General features: G+C 44.9%; 1 protein-coding gene across 5 annotated transcripts in view; it reads left to right on the top strand.

The window, feature by feature from the left end:
• The window catches only part of GDPD5 (glycerophosphodiester phosphodiesterase domain containing 5), a 156,914-nt gene that overhangs the window by 41,126 nt on the left and 102,470 nt on the right, over positions 1-13,318 (top strand). Inside the window, exon 1 of one of the 5 annotated variants that reach the window (XM_032201674.1) lies at positions 3,767-3,782. The exons of the other annotated variants lie outside the window; for them this stretch is intronic. The gene's annotated coding sequence lies outside the window, so the exon portion shown is untranslated. Of the gene's footprint in view, positions 1-3,766; positions 3,783-13,318 lie in introns of those variants that run through there. 5 annotated transcript variants of the gene reach the window in all.

Genomic DNA, 13,318 nt, shown 5'->3' with positions numbered 1-13,318 from the left:
GAGAAAAAAAATGGACTGCCATTTTTTGAAATAGAAGCATGAAGTATGTTTTTTCATGTCTTTCTTTTTTATTTCTCATGGATGGTAGGTTAACCTAAGTCGTTATGCTATGCAGGTGCCTTCTGTCTTGTGCTTTTGATGAATCCTTGAGTCGTAGCAGGACCCCGGTCACTTTTATAAATGGGGTAACTGTGCTAGGCCCTGTGAATTCCTCCTAGGTCAGTCCCTTTCCTGAACTTTCAAGATGTTTCTTATCCCTGAATAACCTGAGAGGAAGGTTTCTTGGCCTAGAGTGCTTGACAGGGATTTTTATGAACTTGGTGCCATGGCCTCAAAGTCTTTTTCTTGTTGAATATACATATATGCCTTTTTCCTGCTCCTCAGGTAGTTCTTTACCCTGTTAATGCAGGGTTTTTTGTATTGCAGCCTTGTGCAAATCTGAATAAACCGATTCTTGCTAAATGCAATCTTTGGGTTTCCCTGCTGCTCATCTTCACATTTGTGGCCTGAAACAAGCTGGGATTACTACTGCTCTTCCTTGCTGCATAGGGATTGCCCGCTTCCTATTACTATATAAGCAACCATCGTTTGTACCTTGGTCCAGTTTATTTCCCAGTTCCACCTTCCTCCTCTCTTCTCCAGTCTGACCAGTTACCCAGCTAAGAAACACAGCATTCTGTAGCAGTCCCTTTTTCTTTTTTTTCCCCCTTTTTGGCCAGTTCTTTTCCTTTAGGATTAAGTCTTCTGGTTTATCCAGTCTACTGGTGGTGCTGAACTCAGGTGTGCTCATCCAGGGAAGGGTAAGTCTTGCCCTTGAGTTTTAGGATTGTGCAAGAACCATTCCAACAACAAAATATTGCTAGCTGATGGTCCTTTCTGTTTTGTTTCTAGTGCTTGTAAAGCCTAATCCTGAATTTTCTCACTGGGTTTATACTTGCAGAGGTGCTTTGTTAGGTACTTGGTACTTTCTCTTAATTTGGTTAATAAGCCAGATTTTTTTTTTTTTTAGGACCTTTTAAGTATTTTCAAGAGGTAGCAGATACTGCGTTGGTCCTTCATCCAGCAAGTTATTTAACATGAGCTGTTTTCAAAGTTTTTCTATTTAACCAAAACAAAAAAAAAAGACCTAAGAGCAAATGAAATCTGTTTCTTTGGGACTTATTTCAAGTGTTTAATCTTCCCACTTCCATCCTTTCATGTCTCCAGCTGTACATGTGGAGTAGTCTGGGCTAGTGGGCTGGACTGGGACGGCTCTTCCCCTGGGGGGCTCCTGCGATGCTTTTCCACCCAGCAGCATCTTTTGGAGAGCTTGTCAGTGCACAACTGCTCTGCCTTGGAAGAGGCTGAGGCCCCAGGGCATTGATGCTTGGGGAGGGAAGGGTAGTGGAGAGCAGAGAAGAGTACGTGATCAGAGAGACTTATGCAAGCAGACGGAGTTTTCTTAGAAAAATAAGCTGAAAATAAAGATATTTTTATCTCTCGGCTAGCGCAAGGAAATCTGCTTGTTTTCTGTGGATGGTAGCTTTCCTCAATGTTCTTATCTAGACAGGTTCTTAAAGATGAAAACCCCAAATGGGCTCTGCTAGAAAGTGAACCAGGCTGAAAGAAAACCATTTAATCCTGGAAACTGTTTGCGTGCAGCTGACCTGCCCTTTCAAGCTACATGGGCTAATTTTCCTGGGAACCTCTTAATAAGTAAACCCAGGATGGACAATTAAAAAAAAAAAAAAAGCTTTTCTGTGGGAGATCTGTGCTCCAGAAAGTCCTCCCTTTTCCTGGAATTCAGCTGCTTTTTGGTCCATATTCCAGGTGTGCATGAGGTGTATGATGCTCCCAGGTAGGTGTTTCAGCCTTGCAAACTAGCAAGTGTTTCTGCTTTTCTTGATGCTTGCATAAGGATGGCTCATCAAAAGACTTCCAGGAAGCTTTTTCGCTTGCCTGGTGCTGAAAGGTCTGCTTTAGGTGGTGTCTGTGTCATCTCTGCGGTGACATCCATGCCTTTCTTGGTAGGGAAGGAAAGGTCATCTTGTTGAATGAGCACGTATCCCTCTGGTCAGGCTTATTAGCAATGACTGCATGCTTGCATAACTGATCTTTAGTCTGTGGTTCTGAGCTCTCTGCCCTGGTAAAAGTCTGCGGTTGTTTTTCCCCTCACCTACTGCATTGTCACAGGGCTACGAAGAACAATCAGCTTTCTCTCTTTCTCTTTGAGGCTTTTTCCTAGAAAGCTCAGTGCTTCATGGGGAAGGGAAGAAAAATACTGGTGCTGTTGCGTCCTGGCCTCTGGGCTCCTGTGGGACTTGCTGCTTAGCTCCTGCAGATGTTTGGCTAAGCTGCTCTGGGCTGGAAGCAATTCCCACCAAACTACATAACTGTGCATTGATGGACACCTTGGGGTCTTGCCTCAAGACCACGTTCTCTGCAGCATGAGGCTCGTAAGCAGTGACCGATGTGGACATTGATGCTTTGAGGCACATTCGATGGAGAACTTTGTGTGACATCTCCAAAGCCTGCTGTAACCTCACCAGTTTGCTCCAGGTATCTTTGACTGCCATCAATCATCTTCTCATTGTGAAGGATGAGAGGGAAAGGTGGAAATAGCTGTAAGGATGGGCAGCAGTGCTTGACGCTCCATGAATTATAGGATGCCCCTATTATCCGTGATTTATTGTCCACCCAAATAGGTCTATTTAGTTTTGCTTAGGGTTTCACCAGGGGTGGAGGAAAGGTGGCTGTCCTGCTGCAAAGGCCGCTTGCTGCAGATGTCATTCTTCCACTGTAATAATTAACTAATTTGGCTCTGCCACTCTGCTCGTCACTGTTCATAGCATGCTGAGTGGTGGTGCCACTGGTAAATGTCTGGAAGAGCATCATTAATGCTGGGGATGGCTCTGGAATAGGCTGGGTTAATGCTCGTTGTGCTAAAAGTCCTCAAAAACATTTGAAAGCAAAATGTTTGAAAGCCCTTGGACTGATAGGTCTTGGATTTGCATCAGTAAATGAGTTTATGAATCCCTCATGACTTTTCCCTTCCATAAGGAAAATAAGATAGCAGCTGATGCAATGGTCAGAGGGAGTTCTGGTTTTTATTTTTATTAACAGGACTCTCCAGGCACAGCTTGGAAATGAGTCTCCTCTGTTTGCTCTGGGAGTCACCCTGTGGATCTGGAGGGGTGGTTCCCTTTCTGGCTTCACCCTCTCTCCTCTTCCCTTGCTGTGTCACTTCTGATGCCGCCGTCGCAATGACCTTGCCCGGCGTTTTGAGATGCTCTTCTGGAAGCAGAACGCGTTGGGGGAACTTTGCAACCACTTGCTCAGTGAAATGAGAAAATTCCCTTCCCCTGAAGGATTTATGCGGCTGCAAACAATAAAATCACTTTGTCCTTATTCATGTCTTCCTAAAGATCAGCTTCTGGGTTTTGAGTACACACATCAGCAGTCAAGACAAGTATTTACCTGGAACGAGTGACTGTATGATCTGGTGCTTGTCACCTGTCTTTCCTTGCCTGCTTGTTTCCCTGGATGCCATTTTCATTCACCGCGCGGTGCCTGGATCGAGCTTGTAAATCCTCTGGGAGGGAAACTGTCGCGTCTGCCTCCTTGCATTGAACAGAGACTGATTTATACAGGACTGGAAAGAATTCAGCCACAAGTGGAAAGAGGCTTTAGGAACGCGAGACAAACCTCTGAGCATCTCTGGAACAGGAGAGGGGTGAGCAGGAGTTGAGCCCTTCCTCGCCAGAAGTCAAAGCATCTGCTGTGAAATAGCTGGAGGAGGGGGTGTGAGTATAATTCCTGATCTTGTCTTTGATTGTCTTAAGTTTGTGGTTTTTTTTTTTTTTTTTTTTTTTTTTTTTTTTTTTTTTTTTTTTGAGTGATCTAAAAGCTGTAGTGGAGGTGATGAAGTGGAAAGTGCCAATTGTGCAAGTCTGCTCTGACAGCTTGGCACAAAGGGATTGTGGTGGTAAAATGGAGTCGCTTTTTAGGAGGTTTCCACTTGAAAAACCTGTGTGCGTGTTCTTCTGGAAGCTGGGGCTCCTGTGGGGCTGGTCCTTAATGTTTCATTTCTTCGTGGCTCCATCAGCCCACTGGGGTGGGAAGAGACCATTGGAGGGCTCTGCTCCATCTCACCCTGTTCAAAGCAGGGTTAATGTGAGCTTGGACCAGGCTTTTCCCATCCAGGTCTTAAAAAAAAAAATAATAAATAAAAAAATCTCCAAGGATGGAGTTTTTGCAACCTTCCAGAGATACCTGTAGCATCACAAGTCTTCCTGAGTCATCGGTCATATCTCCAGGTTTGAGACACTTTGCGTGCATCTTCCATGAACCTTTTGAGCCACTTTTTGTGCTTATGTCACTTCTGGCGTTGCTATGCGTTCTTCAACTCTTGTTATGTGCAATCACACTATTGGTTTTGCTCAGCACTTTAATGTAGACAGGGAGAGAGAAATAGAGACACGAACAGTTCTATATCCATCTACTGATGGAGGCTGGCCATTTTTGGTTATCTCCTGGGCTTCATCAGTTTTTTTTTTTTTGAGTGCTCTATCCAAAAATGAATGCCTGGAAATACTTTCGAGGGTTCCAGTGGTCTGTCTTGGTGGCAGCTGGACTGATTTGGAACAATGGAAAGGAAAGGAAAAAGTGCTGGAGTCAGAAACTCCAAAATCTCAGAGATGGGGTTGGCTTCCTCATGTCTCTCATGTCACCAGATCCTGCTATCTTCTTTTTTTTTTTTTTTTTTTGATTACTTTGGCCACGGGATACGCAGGGTGTTTATAGTGGGAAGAAGCTTGCTGTTCAATTAGAGCCTTATCAAGTTAATTTATGCCCTCTCGGTGTAGGAAGCCAAAACAGTATCTGGCTTTTAGGACAAGGGAGCTACAGAGGAGCAGAAAACCGCGATGGAGCAGTGAATGTTTGCTTTGGGAATGGAAGGGTAATAATGTCTTGGAAGAAGCAGAGGGAACAGATCTTGTGTGTGTGGGTCTCAGTATGGTCAGAGAGGGTGTTTTGGTGCAGAGCTGTGCACGTTGGCTGTGGGCAGGAGCCTTACCTGGGAGGGAAGGAGCGGTTGGTATGTGGGGAACGAGCCTACTGCCCCCCAGCTTAGCTTCTCTGCTGTGTAAGAACAGTTTTGAAGAACGTTTCTTGCAGCCGCATGGAAGGAATCAATCACAGGAAATAAAGAGCTTGTAATCCATTTAACTAGGACTTTCCACCTCTCATTAAGTCAGGGACATTCGCGCTTAATTCTCTGGATAGCAGTCGCACAGCAGACGTGCATGGTATTGATTGTAAAATAAATCTTGCTTTTTTTTTTTCCCCTCAACTTACTGTTTCAATTAAAGTGTGTGCTGTGGGTGTGGAGGCATTTTGCTCCTTCTCAGATGAGCGCTGTTGGCGTGGTTCGTGCAATTCTCCTCTCTTCCTGCTGGCGTGAACCAAACTTTCAGCAGTGCAGCAGGGAACACGTCTTGGGGAAAGCAGATGACAAGCCCTCTGTAGCAACGTGTTGGACCGACTTCTGCTCTAGTTGCTAACACCTTCCAGAAGAGATGAAAACTGCCCCTCGGAGGGCCCGCTAATGCAATTCACGTGTGGTTATGGTGAACCCTTCGGGGTGTGGGTAGGAAAGGGTAATCAGGGAGGGGGGGAGAAGCTTGTCTGTAAAGGAAACTGCATGGCAGGGTGTGCATGTTCAAAAACACTTCTGTTTCCCTTTAGTTCCTCAGCAAAAACACATGCTGAGCCTGGATAAGGCTCGATATAAACGTTTCTTCTCCATCTTGGCAGAGATGGCAGAGCTCTTGGGGTATGTGGGAAGGAAAAGCTGTGCAATCTTTTTAAAATTTATTGAGGAATCAAGAGATTTCATTTAAAAACAACCGGAGGAACTCTCAGATATTCTTCAGCATCTAGCTGTGTTTCCTTGGTCCTAGTATTTTCTCCCGCTGGTGACTTTCCTTTCCTCCTTGGCTGTCTCCACTGATGTGGTTTCATCTCCCAGACTCTGCTGGCATCACAGTGCACACTAGTAGATGTTTGTAGGCAAAAAGAGGTTGAACGTGGGATGCACCGGACAAGACGCAGCCTCCCTCCCCTTCCAGCTTCCCCCAGACCTGCTTGGCACTTTGTGGCCTGACTTCTTCTGTGACTCAGCTACCGCTTCTTCCACCCCTTCTGCCAAGATCAACAGCCGCTCCTGGTGCTGTCTGGGTCCTTCCCTTTTTCCACCCCAGTTTACTGTTGAGCTGTTTTTTGGGTTTTATTAACTGTTGGTCTGCTGTGCTCTTGTGGTGCTAGTCTGGACATTTCTGGCTTGCTGTCCCAAGGTGGCTCCACCAGGCATGGTGCCGAGGCACTGCTCCGCGGTGATGGGATTTGGTGACTTTTTGTGTGATCCACACATCTTCCTCTCTCGCAGAGCCAATGATCTGAGACAGACATGTACTAGAGAACCTGTGCCTTCTGAAAACTGTGTCCCCAACTTATCTGTGGTTGGGAAAGGATGTAACCCAGAGGTTCTTCCGCTTTGAGCTCTCCACTGTTTACCAGCAATGGCGTAAAAAGTTGGCTGGTGTAACGTGGAAACTCCTGCTGGCGTCCTGGAGGCTGCCCTCTCTCTTTCCAAATGCTGGCTCCCTTAAATACTATTTAAATGCAGGATAACTCTATAAAAGTGACTGGGATCCTAGAATGGTTTGGGTTGGAAGAGACCTTAAAGATCATCTGGTTCCATGTGCAGGGATGCCTCCCATGACATCAGGCTGCCCAGGGCTTCATCCAACCTGGTCTTGAACACCTTCAGGGATGGATCTCCTGGCTGATCTGGTTCAGGGTCTCACAGCCTAGAGGACTGGGGATGTTCTTATCACTTTTAACCCATCAGCACGTTCTGGTGCACTGCTGAAATCCGTTGGCTTCCTGGCATTTTATTTTTTTTGGCTTGGAAATTAGTGTGTGCCTACCAAATGCTGGCTCAAAAGGATGGGGCTATCCTCTCTCCCAGTGTAAAGATTGCGCAGTGGTTTGGCTGCTGTGGCTTTCCATGTGAAACTGTTTGTATTTCTAATTGGGTAAGTGACCCTGGTGCAGCACTTAGAGCCTTAGCTCTTAGCCAGAAAGCACTATATAAAGGAAATGTGCTTATAGAGCTAATTAACTCCTTGGAATGGGAATTCAGGTACTGCTGATATTTCCTTTATTAATCTTCCTACCCTTTTTTAAAAGTCTCTTTCAGCCTTGCTTAAAAATGAGCTTAACATTTATGTTCCAGCAGTGGAATAATGTTTCTGTGCCTGCCAAACGGCATCCTGCCTTGTTCAGCAGTTGCCAGCCTTTCCATTCAAGCACAGGAGGCACATCCGTGTGCGGCCCAACTTGGGCTTTCCCTATGACATACACTCAGAAGTGGAAGTAGACCTCTACCATACCAGCTATGGCACTTTATGCATTTTCTTAACTTTTTTGGGTACTTCCAACTCGCCCCAGCCACCTGTATTTTCAGTGGCCTATAGTTTCTCTGCCAGGGCGAATCAGGTTTTACATCTCTTGGGCTGCTTAAAACTTCTTTGCTACTTCTAAAAGAAAAGAAAAAATAGATGTGAGCAATTGATGAGGCATTGGCTGTTGTTGTTGCCCATCTCTCCACCAGCCCCCAAAATAACAAACTTTTCACACTCATTGCCAGACACACTTTGGCACAAGAAAGGACCAGCAAGTCCCTTGTTTATCACCTGCTATTTCATAGACTGGAGTGCCTTTGTTGCTTCCAACTATTAAATATCTCTTGTGCAGAAATCCTTTTGGTCTACTTTGACCAGACAGCAACACGAGTAAACGTGTGGGGTGTCCTCCCTGCTTTGTTGGTCTGACTTCTGGTGGCCTTTGGACTTCTGCATGTGGACCAGAACCCATTTCAGCTGGTTGTTCTGGTTTCCAGTAAATAGTCACTTAAAAATCAGATGGGAACAGCCCATGGAGATCCTTGTAGGCATCTGTCAACTCTAATCTGTCTCCAGCTGGGTCTCCACATTTTTCCAAGAAGAAACCAAGTTTATTGAAGGTGGTTGGTCTGTGCTTTGTCCATTCCATGTGGACCAAGACAAAGGAGTAGGCTTTTGGTTTTAGATGTCATAGCAGGTGCCTGGGATTATTGCGGAGCCATAATCTGGCAGGATTAGGGCAGGACTCTATGAAACTGGTGCAGTTTGCTCCTGAACTTTGGAAGAAGGGAGACAACTGAGTCTACTCGATGGATTTGACTGTAGCAGGTGTTGGGCTTTCAGAGCTGCACTGGTGTCTTGACCTGCAAGGTTTTGTTGTGAAGGCTCAAGCTCATGCAGAAAGCAGTGATGCTGTTTGGTTATTGCTCTGTAAGAAGTGTGTACAGGTTTTTCTGGTGTCCTGTTCCGCTTCTTCAAGCCCTTTAAAATGCTAGGCACCCAACATGCCCTTAGTTTGTGGAAAATGTTTGAGAAGCTAGATTGCAGAGGGCGTTAGCATGTGCCGCGCTTATTTATTTAGTGAGATTAAAGTAAAAGTTCTTCTTTTGTAATTCCTTTGAAGTGTTTATCTTTTGAAGTCTGAATTCTCATTAACTGGAAGTGTACAACCCCCGAACTACAAGCTGCCCTAGTTTCAAAGTGTTAATTTTTAAAAAAAATTTAAGAACAATAAACAAGAGGTCAGACCCATAGGGGCTACACGTCAGCCAGCTCCTGCCTATTTGGGTCATCACTCAATGCTTTGTGAATCAAAGTGGCTCTGCAGGGTGTCTGCCTGGGCTAGGATGTAGTCGTAGGGTTTTTGGCATCACCAGGCATCAGGGAAACAGTGCTCTTTCTCTTCGTAAGAGTTCTCTGATAAATCAACCCCTGTAGGCCTCTTCTTAACTTTAGTTTTCCCCTCCATATTTTTTGTCACTGGAACAGTTATTTGTTGCACATACGCAGCAATGAATGGATTCAGATTATCGTTTTTTTTTAATTGTTTATTTGCTAGGGAAAAATCTTGGTGGCGACAGGCACTTTAACAAATCTGATGCTTTTCCTTGTGCTGGGACTCTTCTGTGTTGCCTGGATAAAATTGGGTGCTTGTCACTGGGGGGAAAAAAAGGTAGGAGACCTCTAACCTGACCTGATTTCCAGAGCAGGGAATAACAAGATACTGGAAAGAAAAACCCCACTGGCTCATCAAGAAGGCTTCAGGAATTGAGGGGTCACCACTTCTGCTCCTTGGGCACCCTCCACCACCATCAAGGGCACAAGGAACTATGTCACAAGAGGCAGCATCTCAGTGATTGAAGCTGCTCATGGCTTTGAGGTTCTCTTCTCTTGCTGTTCCTGCCTCGAAATTAAATCTTGGTCTTGTGAGCAGAGATGTTCTGGGCATGAGCCAAGAAAATGTGGAAAGTACTGCTCAGCGTGTGCATATAGATTTCCTCTTGTAGCAAACATCCCTTCTATAGGAGCTGTTCTATTATTAAACAGATGGGGATATTGTCCCTCTTCCATTCCTGTCTTCCAAGCTGGGGAAAATGAAATTGCATTACTTTGTTTTGGATGAGCTCAGCATGTTAAAGAAGAAAGATTGCTATGAAAACCGTGAAAGTCACAAGGATTTAGATCAGTTCCTTTAAAAGCTTTGAACCACTTCAGTCCTGGCCAGGCAAAAAGGATTTCTTTTGCGTGTAGAACTGGAGGGCTTGCTCTTGAAGAGATTAACTTCTTTTATTGAGAAAGTATTTTAAGAAAATCAGAATTTTCCAGTGTAATTAGGGAAACAATTGACCTGAAGGCTTACAAGAATATCAATATGGATAATTGGTTATCAGTAATGTTCTCATGTGTTTGGAATAGGAAATTACTTGCTTAACAAGGTTTTAAGCATAACCAGCTTGATAGAAGCTTTAATAAGAGATGGAGATGTTGAAATTTGACAGAGATTCTTGATAAACAGTGATCCCATGAGTCACCAATGTGAGGAAAAACACTTTTAATGTGGAAAGCGGTAGGATATGCCAAAGCCCTTTTAAAATGGGTTGGTTAAGAAAATATCTCAGATACCACTGGAGCCTGTGTTTTCGGCATTTATTTCAACCGCAAGCAGGGAAAGTTTGCTCAGGCCTGAATTTTGGGAGATTGCACTTCATGTGCTTGGGGCCTGCTCTGGTTTTGCTCGTCCCCCTGCTGTGCTGGCCTTGGGCATCGTTGGGTGTGGTGGAAGCACACTGAGGCTGTGGTGACCATGGCATTTCTCTTCTGTCCCCATCACTCTCCCAACAAACCTGCCTCTCTGAAACTATGGGATCCTCCTCTTCAAACCTCACAGAGACTGTTTTCCACTTGCTACGTCCTTCCAGCCACGTCTTGATGGGTGGAGATGTTGTGGAAGACCACAATGCTCCTGCTCTCCCTGATTGTTTGGGTTTTCATACTCTAGCTTCTCCCTAGACTTCAGGATTCACGAATTTCCATCAGAACATCCTCAGCTCTGTTTTCTTTCTGTGCCGAGGCAGTTTCAGCATCCTTGGCAGGCTTGAGCAAGAAGTCACATACTGCACTGTACCAGCCCAGGGGATCTGGGAGAAGGTTGGAGGTAGGAGGTCAAGGTAAGGCAGGCAGCAGCACCTTGCTCTCGACTCTTTCCCCAAATCATCCTGGCCAAACCATGTAGACATTCAGAATAGTAATGCCGATAATGCTGCTGGATGTGCAGTAAGCTGCTGGTCTCTGGGCTATTAAAAGATTTGTCCCAAGTTGCTGGATGAGATCAGCCTGACCTGGGTGAAACTGGGTTGATTAAATAAAAAAGTGGAGAGGGATTACAGGGGAGGGCTTGGGCTGTACCAAGCCTTGCGAGAGGGTTAGGTGCTACTAAACCTGATACTCCAAGGCTTCATTCACATTATTTACTCACTGCACTGAAGGATTTGTGCTGCTGCTCTTCCCTTTGCTAAAATGATTACATAGAGATGGTTTAATGATGTTTAATGATCAGTCCTGTTTGCTCTGTTCTCTCCCAACTCCAGGCTTGTAAGGCTACAGCGATGGAGGAGTTAACTCATACAGGAAAAAAAAAAATCCAAATTTTTAGGCCAAATCTCCCCAGAGAGCTTCCCTTTTAAATTTGCAACTTGGATTCTCTTGCCGTTTTTTTTTTTGTTCCAAAGCTGTTTGGAAAGGAATAATGTGTCGCGGGCTGTAACGGATACCCACAGCCCAGGACCTCAGGAATGCAGTGTGTGCTAATTAGGCATCCCGGAGCCTTCAGAAAATGCTCCTACTGTATTTTCAGATGGATTCTTCCCTGCTCCCCCTTTTGGGACAAGCCGGCTTCCAAACTTGGTTATTCAGACCTAAGATGTTTGTAGCTATTGGCAGCTGATGCATCTTTAAAATCAAGGAGGATGAGCTATGTGCGTTTGCTTTATTTTATTTTTTTTTCTCCTTCTGGTGTGTGTTGCTGGATTTGAATAATTAATGTATGTTGTCTTGCTTCCTGTTTTCATTTCTGTACGTAACGCTAACCAGCAGAGGTTTGAATCATTCATAGCCTGCTTTCTCCACCTCAAAGCTGTAGATGTCATGGGAACACTGATTGTAAGGTGCGGACTTTCTGTTTTTCTCCCTTAAATCCGTTTCTGGAGGCAGAAGTAAGTATGCAGTCCATGATCTCAGCCGAGCAAGGAGCTCTGGTATCAGTTTGGCAACTTTATCCGTGGTTTGTCCTGAGCACCAGCATCGTGCTTGCTGTGCTTCAGTCTGTTCCCATACCTCCTGGTCTGTGTAGGTGTGGTGGGGAGGATGGGTGCTGTGTTGTGTATTTTCCTTTCTGCGTGGGGCTTCTGTGCATCTCCTAATGATGTTGATGGAGAAGAGGGGATGATTTTAGGCCTGTAGGCTGTGCCTTGTGTAGTTCAAGGCAAAGGTGCTCAAGTTGCTATGTTCAGGAATGTCTTTTTCTAAACTTATGTTGGATTTCTTCTTTGGGCTTCTGACTTCTCTTATGGAAGGCAGTCTGAAATGGATGAAAGAGCTGCTGCACCCAAAATCTATGGGGTCCTATAGCGTGTGTCCCTGTAGTGGTTCAGCAAGAGGATGAGGGCAACAGCTTCACTTGGTGGGGCACGGAGCCTTCTCAGCTATATTTTGCCTTGCAAGTTTTATAAAACCTTCCAGAGGTGCCTTCTGGTGATGTATTGATCAACAGATGTGCTTTTTTGGCTGCCCTTTTACACCAAAAGCACTCAAATCCTCCTGAACTGTGTCAGGAGTCTGAGGGATGTTGGCTTAGATGCTGCTGTGGGAGGCTGCTGGATGCTTTTCAGAACTGGACAGTAAACTTGAATGGTTTGAGTCTCCTCTGTCTGCTGGTGAGGGTTTTTCTTTAGGAAGAAGGGTCAATTGCTGGTCTGTCTTCACCTGTGAAGTGCACTTGTACCTTATTAAAGCGATGCAATGCTATTTGAAAAGGCTCTGGTACCTCTAGCTGTGGATGTGCAGCTTACCATGGTGAAAGTTCATGCCTTTAACTGTTGACTTTGCTGGATAAGCCATCATGAGGAGGTGTGTGTGGGTCTTGAACTGCTTGATTCAGGGATCCTTGTGGTAGCCCTGAGATGAAAGTTCTTTGTGTACCTGAAAATGTTAGACTGAAGCTTTATCCAAGCTTCCCATGCTTCCCCCTCCCCTGTGTTTATGAGAGTCTGGGGTCCAAGTTGTATTCCCAGATAGACTTCTATTTAGTTATTATTTTGGGAGAGGATGAACATGCAATCTGTGTCTCAGACCTGTCCTAGAAGACTTCTGGAAGTTTACGAGTAGTCCCTTGCCTTGGTTTACTCTTTGACTATCTATAGCCCACCCCTGTCAAACAGCAGCACTGACTGTCATCTTCTCTTGCTTTCTATCCTTTTTTTCCCTTGTTGCCATCCATTTAGATTGTGATCTCTTTTGGTACGTAAGGACATATGGATGGATGTAGCTCTTGTCTCTGGAAACCCCAGGTACATCATCGTGCTGTAATGATGCTAAGTCTGTAAAACTTTGAATTATAAAGCAAATGAAGCTTCATGTAGCTTCATTCATAAATGCTGTAGCTGTAATTTCCCTAAAGGACCGGTGGATCCAAGACTTGCACAGAATATGGGTTTTATTACTGCTGTAGGCACTTTCTGTTCACAGCTTCTTGGCATTTTGGATGAATAGGTTTTTTTTTTTTTTTTTTTTTTTTTTTTTTTTTTTTTTGAAAAGTCAGCCTTGCCAGCTTTGGCACTCTGCTGTATGGCACTACTTCTCCAGGTGTCTGGGCT

Source organism: Aythya fuligula, chromosome 1 (assembly GCF_009819795.1).
Source record: "Aythya fuligula isolate bAytFul2 chromosome 1, bAytFul2.pri, whole genome shotgun sequence".
NCBI classification, from domain to species: domain Eukaryota; kingdom Metazoa; phylum Chordata; class Aves; order Anseriformes; family Anatidae; genus Aythya; species Aythya fuligula.
The sequence above is the reverse complement of the archived record's forward strand: the minus strand, read 5'-3'. Positions and strand labels throughout refer to the sequence as shown.